The 17,857-nt window shown below is 35.8% G+C and overlaps 1 protein-coding gene across 3 annotated transcripts in view; it reads left to right on the forward strand.

The window, feature by feature from the left end:
* Positions 1–17,857, forward strand: part of NAALADL2 (N-acetylated alpha-linked acidic dipeptidase like 2) — a 1,359,315-nt gene that overhangs the window by 1,249,740 nt on the left and 91,718 nt on the right. The window lies entirely within an intron of this gene.

Genomic DNA, 17,857 nt, shown 5'->3' on the forward strand with positions numbered 1-17,857 from the left:
CAATAAGATTTTCATTTAAATTGATCTAATTTGTTAACACATTATTCTTTATCTTCACTAGTGATCTCAATAGATATTTGTGTTTTAAGAAGAAAGGGAAAGATAATTTAAACATGACTTGATATTGCCCTGTAGGGTTCAATGTAGAGGTTGATGGCTAAATTCTTGATATTGAAAGGAAAACCTTAAAGGAATGGGGAATAGAGCCAATCTGGAAGAAATACTCACTTACTCAAAAAGAAGTATATAAATCATTACCTTATTTACACTGCATTAGACTGGATTACAAAAACAAAATCAAACAAAAAACAATGACCACAACTCCCCAAAACAAAACAGCTCCTTAGAGTTTTGTATTTAAAATAATACAGATAATTTGTTACTGCTTAGATTAGAAATACATTTTTAAATCAAGTTAATAAATTAACAGTTCTTGGAAGGAAGCATAATCACTGAAATAATTTTAATTGCCCCTTCCAAGTTTTTCATATTTAACACCAAATCAAGAATTTAACAGAAAAGAAAAACCCTATGTATGCATTCTTTATACCAGAAATAATAAAACTAAGATTATAAAAATACATACAATGTGAAAAATAAAATTAAAATTAGGACAAAATGGACATGGAAAATTAAATATTGGGAAAGCATTAGAAATGTTTACTCAAAGTCAGATGTTAAATTAGTATATCTAATGCATGCATATTCCCCAATTAGATTTGGTTAGTCTGTGTTGAGTAAGAAAAAAAGAGTAGAGGAATATGAATGGTTATTGACATTTAACTCTGGGCATTTGATTCTATTTTTAATGTTTTACTTTTTGTGATAAACTGTCAAATGAAAGATGTTCAATTATTTACAGTCCATTGATTTAGATATCTATTTCCAATTAAATTATAAATCATGAAGGTAAATGAAATTTTAAATTAAAATGTAGACAATATTATATATGAAACATATTTATAACTATGTGTTGAATAAAGAAACTAAGGTAAATATATAAATTAAAGATGTGGAGAAACTATGTGTAATCTTTTTTTCCCTTACACCTCTGCATTTTAAATATTTCCTTTAGTGTCTATATCATTGTAATTAAAAAGCAAAATAGGAGTACCTTGGTGGCTCAGTTGGTTAAACCTCCCACTCTTGATTTCTGCTCAGGTCATGATCTCAGGGTTGTGAGATTGAGCCTGGAGTCAGGCAGGGTACACAGTGCAGAGTCTGCTTGAGATTCTCTCTCCCTCTCCCTCTGCCCTTCCTCCCTCTCTCTAAAATAAATAAAAAAAATCTTTTTTAAAAAAAAAAAGGTAAACTGTAAAGCTAAGATTATTGTCTAACTAGTTGCATAGTAAATATAGCAGTTACTGATGTTATGAGTAAGACATATGCTAAATTAATATAACACTTATTTATGCAAGTGCGGTTCAAAACCACATTGAGATTAAAAACGGCAAAGAAGTCAAACTCTCTCTATCACATTGATTGACTTGCAAATATTGAACCACCCTTGCATCCCAGGGATAAATCCTACCTGGGCATGGTGGATAAGATGTTTCTGTATATTGATTTTGTATCCTGCCACATTACTGAATCACTGTATGAGTTCTAGTAGTTTGGGAGTGGAGTCTTTTGTGTTTTCCACATAAAGTATCATGTCATCTGCGAAAAGAGAGAGTTTGACTTCTTCTTTGCCAGTTTGAATACCTTCTATTTCTTTCTGTTGTCTGATTGCTGTTGCTAGGACTTCTAGTACTATGTTGAACAACAGTGGTGAGAGTGGATGTCCTTGTCATGTTCCTAGTCTCAAAGGGAATTGAGGATGATATTTGATGTGGGTTTTTCATAGATAATTTTATGAAGTTGGGGAACGTTCCCTCTATCCCTATATTTTGAAGAGTTTTAATCAGTAATGGATGCTGTATTTTCTCAAATGTTTTTTCTGCATCATTTGAGAGGACCATGTGGTTCTTCTCTCTTCTCTTATTGATTTGTTCTATCACATTGATTGACTTGCAAATATTGAACCACCCTTGCATCCCAGGGATAAATCCTACCTGGTCATGGTAGATAATCTTTTTAAGGTACTGTTGGATCCTATTAGCTAGAATCTTGTTAAGAATCTTGGCATCCATATTCACCAGGGATATTGGTCTGAAATTCTCCTTTTTGGTGGGGTCTTTGCCTGGTTTGGGGATTAGGGTAACAGGGTAACACTGGCTTCATACAAAGAGTTGGAAATTTTCCTTCTGTTTCTATTTTTTGAAACAGCTTCAGGAGAATAGGTATTATTTCTTCTTTGAATGTTTGATAGAATTCCCCAGGGAATCTGTCAGGTCCTCAGCTCTTGTTTTTTGGGAAGTTTTTGATCACTGCTTCAATATCGTTACTAGATATTGGTCTATTCAGGTTGTCAATTTCTTCCTGTTTCAGTCTTGGAAGTTTATAGGTTTCCAGGAATGCATCCATTTCTTCTAAGTTGCTTAACTTATTGACATATAGCTGTTGATAATAATTTTTATCATTGTTTCTATTTCTTTGGTGTTAGTCATGATTTCTCCCCTTTCATTCATAGTTTTATTAATTTGGGTCCTCTCTCTTTTCTTTCGGATTAGTTTGGCCAGTGGTTTATCAATCTTATCACTTCTTTCAAAGAACTAGCTTCTAGTTTTGTTGATGTGTTCTACTGTATCTCCAGTTTCTAACTCATTTATCTCTACTCTAATCTTAATTATTTCCCTTCCCGTGCATGGGGTTGGCTTAATTTGTTTTTGCTTTTCCAGTTCTTTAAGGTGTAAAGAGGATTTTTTCTTTAAGGTGTAAAAAGGATTTTTCAGTTTGTTGTTGTTGTTGTTGTGTTGTTTTGTTTTGTTTTTTGAGTAAGACTTGGATGGCTATGTATTTCCCCCTGAGGACTACCTTTGCCATATCCCATAGGTTTTGGACAAATATGTCTTCATTCTCATTGGTTTCTATGAATTGTTTAAGTTCTTCTTTGATTTCCTGATTGATCTAAACATTCTTAATCAAGGTGGTCTTTAGCTTCCAAGTGTTTGAATTCCTTCCAAACTTTTTCTTGTGGTTGAGTTCCAGTTTCAAAACATTGTGGTCTTAGAGTATGCAGGTAATAATCTCAGTCTTTTGGTATTGGTTGAGCCCTGATTTGTGACCCAGTATGTCGTCTATTCAGGAGAAAGTTCCATGTGCACTTGAGAAGAATGAGTATTCTGTTGTTTTAGGGTGGAATGTTCTGTATATATCTATGAGGTCCATCTGGTCCAATGTGTCATTCAAAGCTCTTGTTTATTTATTGATTTTCTACTTAGATGATCTGTCTGTTGCTGAGAGTGGCATGTTAAGATCCCCTACAATTAATGTGTTCATATCAATATGACTTTATGTTGATTAACAGTTGGCTTATGTAGTTGGCTGCTCCCATATTGGGGGCATAAATATTTACAATTGTTAGATCTTCTTGGTGGATAGACCCTTTAAGAATGATGTAATGTCCTTCTGTATCTCTGACTACAGTCTTTAGTTTAAAATCTAATTTATCTGATATGAGAATTGCTACCCCAGCTTTCTTTTGAGGCCCACTGGCATGAAAGATGGTTCTCCATCCCTTCACTTTCAGTCTGGATGTATCTTTAGGTTCCAAATGTGTCTCTTGTAGACAGCATATGGATGGGTCCTGTCATTTTATCTAGTCTGCAACCCTGTGCCATTTGGGGGGAGCATTTAGGCCATTCACATTGAGAGTGATTATTGAAAGATAAGTTTTTATTGGCATCATGTTGCCTGAGAAGTCCTTGTTTCTATAGATTGTCTCTGTAAATTTCTGTTCTATATCACTCTTGGATTCTTTCTTATTTTATAGAACCCCCTTGTATTTCTTGTAGTGCCAGCTTTGTGGTCACATACTTTTAAACCTCGCCAGTCTTGGAAGCTCTTTATCTCTTCATCCATTTTGAATGTCAGCCTTGCTGGGTAAAGTATTCTTGGCTGTGTGTTCTTCTCATTTAGTGCCCTGAATATGTCTTGTCAGCCCTTTCTGGCTTGCCAATTTTCTGTGAACAGGTCTGATGTTATTCTGATGGACCTTCCTCTGTATATTAGGAATCTCTTCTTCCTAGCTGCCCTTAGGACCTCTTGTCTAAAATTATGATTTGTGAATTTCACAATTAAGTGTCTGGAGGTCTTTCTAGATTCATTGATCTTGGGTGGGGGGTGTCCTTTCTGCCTCTAGGACACAAACACTTGTTCCATTCCCCATACTAGGGAAATTTTCATCCAGAATTTGTTCAACTATATCTTCTAGTCTTCTTTCTTTCTCAGCCCCCTCAGGGATCCCAATAATTCTGATGTTGGACATTTCATGGCATCATTTATTTCCCTAATTCTGTTTTCATGGCTTCTAAGCTGTTTGTTCCAGACCTCCGCCTGATCCTTCTTTTCTATCAGTTTGTCTTCTAGATCACTAATTCTATCTTCTGCTCAGTTATTCTAGCTATTAGAGTATTTAGATTAGATGGATCTAACTGATAACATTTTTTAGTACTGCCAGATTAGCCCTAACTTCTGCCTTTAGAGTTTCTATGTTGCCACTCATGGTCTTCTCCAACCTAGCCATTGCCTGGATAATTGTTACCCTGAATTCCCTTTCCAACATACTGTTTATGTCCATATCCAATAGTTCTGATGGAGAGGGCACAGTCTCTGGATTTTTCCTCTGTTGGGTATTCCTCCTCCTAGTCATTTTGGCGAGAGGTTGTTGAGGAGATGTATAGCTGAATATATCAACCACGATCTAGGCAAGGTGCATCCTGGAAAGTTTCAGAGCAATCTGAAGTCATCACCAAAAAGAAAGAAAAAAGAAAAAAAGAGAGAGAAAAAGAGGAAAAAAAAAACGAAAGAGAAAACCCAGGGAAAATGAGCCCCCAAAGTAAGATTTATAAGGTACATAAACAAAGACGAACAAACAAAAAGACAAAGGTAAAAGACAAGAAAAAAAAAAAAAAGAAAACCCAGCCAAAATGAACCCCAAGAATAAGATTTAAATAGTACAAAAACAAAAACAAATACAAATACACAGAAACACTAACAGAAGAATAAGATGGGAAGATGGTTATAACCCTTTGATGTGCATGAGGAAGGTTATTTTGGTTCTTCCTGGGTGAATCTTGTTATCTTTGTTAAAGGACTCAACATTCCAGAGATACAGGGAAATTAAAACTGGTTTCTATATAGGGGTAGTATTGAATAGGGAAAAAGGATTACCTTGAAGCTTATATCTATATGTATTTAAAAAAAAAGAAAGAAAAAGAAAACAGGTATATGTATGGAAGAAGTTCAAGTTAAAAAGTTATGGAATATGTTGTATTAAACCTTTATTTGTAATAGTAAGTAGGTTAAAAAAATTAAAAGAATAAGAATTGTGAGAACAGATTTAAAAAAAAGAAAAAAGAAAAAAAGAAAAAGAAAGAAAGAAAGAAATATTGTATCTATGAAATATAGAGGTTTTGGAGTAATACCGGAAGCTTAGTATATTGTTTTCCCCTGATGTTGGGGTTTTACATTTTTATGGGGACCCTGTGGTGGTTTTCATCTTGTTCTTTTGGCTTGTCTTTTTGGGGAGGGGCATGCCACATTGTTTTTCAGTCAGTCCTGCTTGGGCTGAGTCACTCTGCCCCCTATCAAGGGGCTTGGCTCTTCTGAAACCAGTTTTTCAGGCTTTTGTTCTCTGGAGGTTTTTGTTCTTTGGTGGCTTTTTGTGGCTTTTCGGAAGTTTAGTGGAAAGCAAACTGTCCACATCCAGACCTCTGTCTCAGAGAGAAGTCTCAGTCTCCTCCCGTCTGGGTGGTCCAGAAAACACATGGGCTCCCTTCTGCAAACTCTGCTGAACACTGTAGCCCCCCACAGACAGTGTGCACCCCAGCCATTGTCTTAGTGATTGCCTGGGCCCCCGCTTGTCTCTGCACCCCTGAGCCAGTAAAACTGTGAGTGATATTAGTCTGGGTGTACCCGAACCTGGGTGGCTGCCATTGCTGGAACTGCTCTCTGGGGTCCACACCCGTGTCCAGTGGACTCGCGCCTGGCAGAGGCATAGGTTGCAGAAGGCTGTGGACCAAGGGACCACCACCTGAGACTGCACCTGGTTCTTTCAGGTGCAGGTTGAGTGCACTCAAACCCTGGTCGTGCAGGTCATGGAAGGCTGCCGGCCCAGAGACTGCAGGCTGACGCCCACACCAGGCTGACGCCCACACCAGGCTATCTCAGGAACAGGTGGGAGTGTGCCCAGCCCTGAGTGGTGGTGCAAGCAGTGGAAAGCCTGGGGCTCGGTGACCATGGACTGGACCCCCCACCGGGCTCTCTTTGGCACAGGTAGTCACCTGTGGTAACTGTCCTAGGACTGTGGGCTTAGCCCTGAGCCGGTGACCACCCAATTCCACCAGTTGCCCCTTAAGATCTTTTGTTCCTTTTGAGTGCTTTTAACCAGTCTCCAAGATAATGCTCGTCCCCAATCACAGGGCACTTTCGTATTGGGGTATTACTTCCCAGTGGGTTGCTTCTGGTGGCTCCTTCTCCTTCTCTTTATCCTCCGATATCAGTCTGAGCGTTCCCACTCCACTTTACCTCTCCACTGATGATCTTCTGCCCCCATAGAGATCTAGAAGTGCATAATCTTACATCTCAAGCTGATCTCATGGGTGTTCAGAGTGTTCTGGTAGATATTTAGCTCACCCTAGGGGACTGGTTGAAACAGGGTCTCCTACTTCTCTGCCCTCCTGCCCCTCCTCCACTAGTATATATCACTATTTAGAAATGTATTTTATATAGGGTTTTGTAAGAATTAAAAAAAAAAAAACTCTAAGAAATATATTTAGAAGTTCTCTTGGTGAGCTAAAGAAAGTAAATTCAAATAAATCTGTCATGAATACATAATAATCTCTTTAGCTTTAGTTCATATTCCATGAGTTTTCACTTGTTCCAGTAGACATAGCAAACATGATCCCATATAGAGTTACAAATTAATCTACTTGCACAGTTTATTTAATCCCTACTTTTAAAATATGAGTTCCTTTTTTTAAAATAGGTAAACTATTTTTTTCTAGTAATTAAAGCATGCCTAGGAAATTAAAAAAATCATAAAATGAATAAAACAGTATATACAAGGCATGCTCTTGAGAGCAGCAGTGATCCTTGGTGTGAAGATACTGACTGAATAGTCATAGAAAAATACAATATATAGACTGAAGCATTTCATGATCATTGTTTAGGAAAAATGAATTTCAGTGGACATTCATTGTGAATTTTAAGAACTCCAAATGATACACTTTGTCTCAGTATGTCTATTTTGTATGTGATCATAGTTTCTTGGAGATAAGGAAGGAATTAACATTGAAGAGAGGGGGGAAGGACTTGGAAGACCTCTGGGAGATGTCCATTCTAAAACCAAAAAGTAAAATCCTGACCAGGGATTCCTTTTGGTATCATCTTTGAGTCCATTTTTCTTTGTCAGTACTTAATAAAAGAATTCATCCTCAATATTCCCTTTCACTTATCAGATTTTTAAAAGTCTTCGAGAAATAGAGAATCAGGTAAATAAACAATTTAACCCAATGACAGGTCTTTCCCTGTAGTGTGGCAATAAAGCTTTCGGGGACTTCCATCAATGTAATTGGTAAACATAAAATTAGATTCAGTAATCTGTTGTTAATGAGCAGTTTCAACCTCATTGCTGTTAGACTTTCTGGGGTTTGCCATGTTTGCATTGCCTAATTTGATGTGCTTGTGGTGAGATCCATATAGATGCCCAAGGAAAAAAAAAAATCCAATCTCTGGGATAATTGAGCATTTTTACACAATACACACTTGCAATTTTATCTAGAGTGATTTTTTCCAATTATACATAAACCATGGTTTCCAACGAGATCCCTTCAGGTTTTGAATAGGTACTTTTTTGTTTTCCCACTCCTTCCATCAAAATACTCTCAAATTGTAGACTCCACATTGTAATTTTGTTGTTGAAGTTTACTTTCCAACATCTGTTGTAGTGATTTTCTTAGTGATGTTTAAAAGAATACTTGTTGAAAAATGCACTGCATTCTTAGTGTGATGGCATATGCTGAGCGTTAGCAGACACAGTTATCACTCCTTTTAATCTGTGCAGGTGTAATTAGTGCTATTTGTTCCTTTAGTGTCAAAGCTACTATAATGAACAGACATCATCTTTTTAGTAACAGTACTGGGAAAAAATAGATAAAGTAATTTTTAAAAAATGTTTCCTTCGGATGGCATAATACTTCCCAAAATAGATTTAAACATGCAGGAGATATGTTTAGAGTACTCTTTGAGGAATAAACAACCCCATATCTCTCAAACTTTCAATAATTAAGCTTAGTAATATCTGATACTCAGTACTCCATTGATGCTGATACATTTTATTAGTAACAATTATATAATGAGAAACAAGTCACTGTTGTGAAAAATTATATAAATAAATAAAAGGGACTTCAGGAGAGGACATCTCCTTTTTTGTTTGTTTGTTTGATTGTTTTTCCTCCCAGCTTGGGGGATCATTTGGAAGTACCAATTAGCTAAGGCTTGAGAGAAAGATTTAAGGAACAATGTTACTCCAGGTAGTGGAAAGAGTGAACAAAAGCCAGAGATGTGAATACATGGGATGTGTATGTGGGATACAAAAATGGTTTGTTTCACTAGGTTGTAAGGAACATAAAGGGGGAAAAATAAGGGATGATATTAAAACTGAAAAGGTGTGCTGGCTAGGGCCAGACATTCTTTTAAGTGGGTAGACTACTCAGGAATGGTTTCTACCCTATTCAGGAGCATTTTGGATGTGGCAAACAATACGAAGCCAAAATCAGCCAGGAAAGCCTCAGCCTTTAGATCTGATGAGGAGGCTCAAACTAGGACTCCAGCTTGTGGCTCGGCCTGCTCTCTTGAGCTCGTGCACCTGGAATGCAGGGGCAATAGAATGCTAATAGATATGATTCCTCCCATGCCTCAGAGGAGCAGGTAGAGGATCCTATTTTCACACACTGTTTTATGGATAGGGTTTGCTAGCCACTTCCTGCTGAACAACTACTCACAGTGTGCTAGCATTAAAATTGTGCAACACACTGCTTATGAACATGTCATTTTTGTTCCTCAGATGCAGAAATTGATTTGGAGTTGTGGGGTAACTCTGGAATTGGAAGTAAGATTCAACTCTAAATCTAATCTGCCCACCATTCTAATCTCAAAATTCTGTATATCATAACTGTCTCAAGGCCAATTTCTCCACTGAAGTGAAAAACACAACAGCACATCTCACTGATGATTAAATCAAAGCAGAATGGTGTATACACACACACACACACACACACACACACACGTATAGTACCTATATATGTGTATAGTACAAGCAAAATTTGATGAAAATAAAATGTAAAAAGATTGAATCTGATGAATGGGTGATGGATGCCCAAAAAGAGGAGTAAGATTTTTACACCCTTTAAGAGTTAAATAGAGCCGGCCTTTTTAATACCATGTAGTGTAGACAAATTCCTTAAAAATTAAAATACATGGACTTTTGAAGTATTCTGTGACATGTTCTATGAATTACAATTGTTTAAGATACAAACATTATAACCATTTATCCACATGAATATGAAAACTTCTTTCATAATCTTAATGAGAACAGAGAATTCAGTCAAATAATACTTGGTCTGAAAGATCATAAAGCATGTGATTCCCACTAATTCAAATATTACTTCAAATACATATTTACAATTCTGCAGCAAGATAGAAATAAAAACGCTAAGAAGAGTACTAAGCACACATAAAATAATCTGACAGAGGTTCAGATATATGTAACAACCCATGAAGCTCAAACTTTTAATTGTTAGACACTAGGGTTTCAGATTTCTGGAGCCAAATATTGTTCTGTAGAGAACCAGTGTATAAAGTCTCCCCCAGAGTACATTTTTTCTTTAAATTTTCAATTTTTGTTTGTATCTTTAATTATGTGACTTAAAAACAGGATAGTTCCAAGAAAGGAATATTATAGCAAAAGTGCCCATGCTCCCGCTGTGCAAATTTGCTAGAAAGATCTGATTTGAATCCATTAGTTACAAATTCAAAAAATTAGAGGATCCACAAAACAACTCTGAAGACAGTAAGTGTTAACATAAAGCATTGCATGTAATTGTTTTGAATTGAGTTCTGGTGTTTTTCCTATTACCCATATAAATGACAGGCAGCAAGGGAGTAAAATAGAGGCTGTTTTTGCCAGTAGTTCTCTGCTTTGGTTGCTAACATCCATGAATCACATTCAGTAGTTTTTATCTTAATCTTTACTTAGGAACAATATAGGACATCAGCTCTGCATTTAAGAATATGTCTGGGGTCTTCCATTGAGATTCTGTAAGGTGCTCCTGCCTCACTATCCTTCTATCTCCCATGTCTTCTTAAAAGGCTAGAAATTCACTTCTCCTATAATTATCTGCCAGGAGATTAATACTCCTAAACTTTGGTCCAACACATATAAATTCTACTCAACAAGTATTTATTGAACGTCCACTATTTGCCCTTTCTGGAGCTAGACAAATTAAGTCGGGGTTGTGATAGAAGATACACACACACACATACACACACACACACACGTCAGTTTAATTATTGAGCGCCACTGAGTGACAGAAAGATATTTTTATATGCTATAATGCGTATCATAGGATTTTTTTCTTAGCATAGTCATTATTATAATAGATTCTTTTAAATAATTGATAAATGCCAAATCCTTTAATATTTAGTTTCAAGACATTTTAAACAATGTTGTGCTTGTAATGTCAGAGGACAGGAGATTCAAAGACTCGGCAAAATGTCTAAGGGCATTTTTCTATAGTCCAGTTAGAATATCAGAGAGAGTAAACTGTGATTTCCATGTTGTATTTTGGGATTTTTCTTTTAAAGATAACGTGTGTCGTGTTAATTTTCTGCCTTCAAAAAGATTTGTTTTCCCTTATTTGTGATCAATTATGTACTGCTGTCTTGAGAGCAGTAGTGATAGCGTCTGTGAAAGCCTTGTTTGATTATAAATATCATCTATTGGATTATGTTTATTCAAACCTAAGTTAGTTGTGTGTAAAAATAAGCCCGGCTTTTAAAAATTGCTCAGTAAGTCTTCCCCAGCTTCAACCAAGCCTGTTAATTAGAATGAATTGAGAAGTACCAATATTGTCATCAGGCCAATAAAATATGAGTTGAGGAAAATCTCAAGAAACATCCGTGAATGAGATTTAAGATAATAAAATCTTGTATGTTCGGAGGAAATCTCTACTGAAGAAAATTTAATTAGAAAATAGAGATTTTCCTTTAGAAAAACAAGTTACCCAAAGCTGTTCTAAGAACGGTAACTGTTCTGAAACTCATGGAAGCATCAGAGAAGTATTAAAGATCTTGTTGCTCTTTGCAGTGAATGTGAGATTGACATTACATATGACATTTCAAAAGTCAGAACTTTTACTACCTAAAATTGCTTACAGGAGGCTGTAAGAAAGTAAGAAAAGGAAGTATGGAATCATGGGTTTTTAGAGCAACTTAAAAAATCTCATCAACATCCTTAACTCCCTACAGGAAGAAATTAGTACAAATGTTATAAAATAAGCTCCAATCCGTGTTTCTAAACTGTTTTTGTACTTGGTTCCATTGTGGCTGATTAAAATCTTTTTACTTTTGACATGAGATGCGTATTTATCATGAAAAATTACGTAAAAGCAGTGCCGTAGTTATTGAGACTTAAATTGTGGTGGTAGTTATATCATCTACCATATGGAACCCGAGACAGGAACTTCATGAGGGTTTTGGGTTGCTCCAGTCTAAGCAGTATTGGTCATGAAATGTTACTGCTGTGGAAATAAATGAAGACAACCCAAATGAAAACAAGCAAAGAACAAGAAAAACTTGCTATAGATAGAGGAGTAGGAAAGGCTTATAGTGGAAAGAAAGGCTTCAGGTATGCCCTGATTAGAGGCAGTAGGCATACGGATACTAGAGTCCTGCTAGCTAGAAGTGGGCATCTCGTATAAGTTAACAGATCATATTTGACTTTTTCTGGTCAGTTATGGATTAAATCTGGCTATTTGGGATCTGAGGATCCCGCCAGAGTGCTACAAAATATCCTGTGGAATATACTTGCTCTGCTTTATCTCCTATGTAAATTATTTTAATTAAATTTAGTTCTGCAATTGACATGTCTTTTGAAAGTTTAGGAAAAATGTTCCATTGAAAGTCTAATCTAGGGGCGCCTGGGTGGCTCAGTGGGTTAAAGCCGCTGCCTTCGGCTCAGGTCATGATCTCAGCATCCTGGGATTGAGCCCCGCATCAGGCTCTCTGCTCAGTGGGGAGCCTGCTAACCCCCTCTCTCTGCCTGCCTCTCTGCCTACTTGTGTTCTCTGTCTGTCAAATAAATAAATAAAATCTTAAAAAAAAAAAAAAAAGAAAGTCTAATCTAGGGTTTGACTAATAATCAAATACGCTAATTAAATATACAATTAAATCTGGCTGCTACAGAAGTTGTTGTTTGACTTCCTGGACTTGTGGCAGGTTGTGGGTCAGTGTATATATAGCCTTATCATTGTGTATTCAGTCTCTGATGTCCTGTGTGCACATGTAATAAGCAGCTGATTCCATGTTGGTGTTTACCAAATATCATGAATTCCCTTGAAAATTTGCCTTTGTAGACATCAGAGGAAAAACTGCACTAACTGGCTAGTTGACTGATTCTGCCATGTTCGATATATGAAGCAGAATGAAATAACAGGGTAACTCTGTAAGTGACAATGGGTGATGTTAATATCATGACTGTGTTTGTAGAAAAAGAAAAAAAATATTTCTGAGGCCCAATTTTTCGTGTAAGTAGTGTCTCCATTTGCATTTCATATTTTCAGAAATGTGGTTAACATGATGGGATTATGGTAATTGAACCAACTTCCACATTTAGGTAATATTAAATATGCATTAAATTTTTCTATCTTTTTGTTTCAAATTGCATGCTTTTAATTTTATTATATGGTTCTTTTTTTAAAACTAGATGAATACCACACTAATTTATCCAAATTTCAATTTCCTGAATAATGGACTTTAGCTTCCACAAGAGTTAATGTATTCAGCTAAATTTATTATGCCCTCCAAATCTCTAATATTTATTTATAGTTTTCTCTGAGGTTCTTTTCCTTGAGAAAATAAATTATAAATATGTCAAACATGCTAGTTCTAACATTTAACAAGATAATAAATGGTCTTATAAAACTGCACTAACGAAAAGAAATACAAAGCTAATCTTGTAATTCTATTCTAACAGTAGTTTATAGAGGTCTGGAGTCAAAGTTTTGGTGTTCCCCCCTTGCAGGTCACAAAACACAAAGTACATTGTTATTCAAAAATGACAATCTGTCCAATACCTTTAAAAAGGAATTCTCACTGAAGTATTTCGAAGACTGAGTTAATGCTAGGGTTTTCATCAAAGTAAACAAGCTTAAAAGTGTTGATTTTACTTTTGTTACCAAATAAATCAATCAAAATATCTTTAGAGAGGAACTACTATGTTGAAGGTGTTCTAGGCTATATGAAAAAGAGAAGAAAAAGCCCCTAAACATAATCATTGCCCCCCAAAATACAGAATAACAAAGAGTACTTGAATAAAAAGAAAAAAATAGTACTATATTAAAGATGTCAAATAAAGGTGATCTTTGCATTTCACTTATTTTAAGATACATAATGGAATTTGTCTTCCAGCCCAAGGAAGATTCTGATAGTAGTTTTCAAAACGTTCCTAATGTTAAAACCTGAAGTTGCTAAGAACTAAACTTTCTTCAGTGGCCAAAGGATGAATTTTTAAAAAAAGCAGTAACTTCATTTCTATTTCAAGTACTAAAGGAACTGGCCTATCTGCAAAATATATATTGTGAATTAATTGTCAGAAAAAAAAATCTCTAGAAGAAAATATGGCCATGGGTTGGAAGAGTAGATTCTTAGATTGTGTACTAAAATCTGAAAAGGAACACATTGGAGAAAAGAAAAGAATACAAAATAGAAGAGGCTGTGAGGTAGTTCTCATAACTAGACGAAGATGAGGATCCCACCACAGTGTTACAAAATATCCTGTGGAATATACTTGCTATGCTTTATCTCCTATGTAAGTTATTTTAATCAAATTTACTTCCACAATTGACATGTCTTTTGAAAGTTTAGAAAAAATGTTCCATTGGAAATCTAATCTAGGGTCTGACTAATAATCAAATATACTAGAACTCACAGCATTCCTCTTATGAATAACTCAATATAAAGTATTCTTGGACTCTTATTTTCTCAGCTCATAAATAGATTTTTTATGTAGAAAGAAATTTCTTTTGCAAGTGAATCATTAAAACCTGGGTAGAAGTAGAGTAATTATAAAATACTTCAGGAGGTCCATCAAACTGTCTAAAGATTCCCCAAGGTGCTATAATGTCTGACAGCTTTGGTATTTTTTACTAATCTAAGGAGAAACTGGACAATCCCCAACACATGTACTGTAATTAATGCTTTCTTTAAGTATCCTTCTTTCCTTATTATTTAACCTAAGTTGACAACTGAGAGCTAAATAAATCAGCCTATTTACATTCTCTTCTTTTTTATCTTTTTCATCTCTCTACTTGATGCGATGAATACATTTTATTTTTATATTGTTTTTCTTAAAATGTGCCCATTCATACAGAGTATTACAACATGAGTTGGTCTAATACTTACTTGACTTTTGGGGTGGGGAAGGAGAAGGGGAAGAAAGAGAATCTCAGGGAGGTTCCATGCCCAGTATGGAGCCTGATGAAGGGCTTGATTTTACCACCCTGAGATCTTGACCTGAACCCAAAGCAAGGGCTGGGCACTTAACCAGCTGAGCCACCCAGTTAATTGACTCTTGAGTTACTTTTAGAAGTTCAGGGCCAGGCATTAATATGATTCTGATCTTGTTATTACTGAAAAATAAAACTAAATAGGTTTGGATTCTTAGCTTAAGAAAGAAAATAATTCTGATGATTAGTGTCTCTATGGGAAGAAAAAAAAAAAAAACTTTCCATTATTCTATTCCTTTTCTAAATGCATTAAAACCCCAGGGCTTTCTAGAATTACTTCTGGTCTTTTATAAAATAGTGTCCCTCCAGTTTTAGCCCCTAATCATGTGATTGATGTCAAGCAAATCACTTCCCGGGTACCCTAAAAGAACTCCTCAAGTGCCCACTCTGAGTCATAAGTTGTGTGCCAAAAGTGTTATAACAAAGGATCCATTTTTGAAAATATTCTAAAGGTACTACATGCTTACTGTACACACATTCTTTCAGTTTTTCTATACAGTTATATTATAAAGTAGATGCTGTTATACCCATTTTATAGATGTGAAAACTGAGGTCTAGAGAAGGTAAGTTGTTTACCCTAGGTTACAGAATGGAAAGAAAAAAAAGGAATTTGTCCTTGATTTCTGTCTCTAAAGCCCATTTTCTTAAACAGTATGATTTGTGATCTCTTTCCCTCATATGTGAAATATGGAAGTCAAGCTATGGGAGATTCTTGTATAAACAATGATTTCATAGAAATGAGTTAGAATAGATTGGTAGTCTCAAGGGGCTCAAAATGTGGTCCAAGAACCAGCAGCATCAGCATCATCAGGGAACATCTTAGAGATGCAAATGATCTAATTCACCCCCAGATTGAATCTAAAACTCCAGGTATGAGGCCAGCAATTTGTGCTTTAACAAGACCTCTGGGGGATTCCACTGGTATGGAGTGTAAGAACACTGACTTCAAACCAAATTATTTGTGCTTGAATTATGACTCCAATATATGCCATATTAGTTGTGGGACTTAGTAGAATATTCTACCTCTCTGCCGTTCTCTCTGTCCTTCTACAAAATGGAGATAGGGTCATTTTGCTTCATAGAGTTGTGGGGATTAAAATAGTTAATATATGTAAAATGCTTAGCATCATACTTGCAATAAGCTAAATGCTCCTTAAACATTAACTATTATTATTTAAAAGTGGAGCTGTAAACTGTGGGAGGAAGGTTTCCTTTGTCCTCTGTCTTTAGGTGCAAACATTTGGAAGGTCCTGAAAGATATAATCTCTAAAGTTCGTTCTTATTCTAAGAATTCCAGTAACAGCAATGCTTATGCCATGTTTATAATAGTACTTCCAATCAAACTCCTTTTCCTGGAGACATTTAACTTATCTTTATGATATATGAATATGCTTAAAATAATTTTTTTGCAGATACTTTTATGACGGCAATAAAAAGAATATTTACCAGGCAGCTATGTAAAGTTTTCTCTCTCTTTCTCTCTCTCTAAATTCCTTTACTCTGTCCTGACTCAGTTCTTCATCTAAATCCCAGATGTATCCTAACTTCTCACAGACTTTCTATACAAAATCTTTCTTCAGGCAAGCATTTGCTTTTCACTGATCTATACATTAGTTTCCCCAAATCTTTAGAATTGGGATATTTTAATGACTTATATATTGCTAAGCATGCTTACATTCCCCTGTCTTATTTGAGCAGAAATTTCTGTGCTAATACTCTCCTCGATATTGAGGTATGAAAGCTGAATGAGCCCTAGAATCTGACCCTGAAAGCTGGATGACATGAGTAACTAACAATTCTATTTAACCATGCAGAAACATGTGAGAAGGTTAGGCATAAATGACAGTGGGGGCAAACAAAGAAGGAGCAACTCTACCTCAGAAGGTTAGTGCTAAAACCATCTTCGAGATTACGAATATCCGCCCCTATCTGTGAAAGATGGATCTGATCCTGGGATGGAAAGACATTTCAGGTGCAGGAAACACATTTTTCAGAGACATTTACTTACAAGCCTCAATAAATCTGGAGAACTATGTCTGGTGTGGCTGGAGAGAAAGAACAATAGGAGAAAGGCCAGAAAGAAGGAAAGGGTGGGAATTATGAAAGGAGGTAACATCAACCTGTCAGAACTGTAGGGCTGATTTTATCCTAATTTTGTAGGAGATGAAAATGAACAGCCCAAGTGTCTATGGATAGATAAGTAGATAAAGAAGAGGAGACATAGATATTATATAAATAATAGAATATTATTATTCAGCCATAAAGAATGAAATCTTGCCATTTGCAATAGCATGAGTGGAGCTAGAGAGTATAATGCTAAGTGAGATAAGTCAGTCAGAAAAAGACAAATACCACATGATTTCACTCATATGTGGAATTTAAGAAAACAAATGGCAAAGGGAAAACAAGAAAGACAAATCTAAAAATGGACTCTTAACTATAGAGAACAAACTGATGGTTACCAGAGAGGAGGTGGATGAAGGGATCAATAAAATAGGAGATGGGGATTAAAGAGTCCCCTGTTATCATAATGAAAAAATTAAAAATTTTAAGAACTAGAAAAAATAAAATGAGCCCCACTGACCATAAATGCCATGGAAAATAAATAGCAGAGCCCAAATTCAAGACCAGATCTTCTCCCAGCTCCCATCCTGTACTCTTTCTACTGCATTATATACTTACTTAGAATTTCCTTAGCCAAAAAAAAAAAAAAAAAAAAAAAAGAATTTCCTTAATCAAAATATTAAATTACTCATTTAGATGCAAGGCATTATACTCTGGTCCAATATACCGAAGGCATTTTTTTGACAGAGCACATTTTTACCAGTAACCTTATACTCCATTGGCTCATAATGAAGTATTATCCTGAATGTGTCTTGGTGCTTTCCCCACACTAGGAAACTGGAAGTGAGGAGAAAGGAAAGAAAGGGAGAAAACTGATTAATTGTCTACTGTGATTCAGGACTATT

The sequence above is a fragment of the Martes martes genome, assembly GCF_963455335.1.
Source record: "Martes martes genome assembly, chromosome: 1".
Taxonomy (NCBI): Eukaryota; Metazoa; Chordata; class Mammalia; order Carnivora; family Mustelidae; genus Martes; species Martes martes.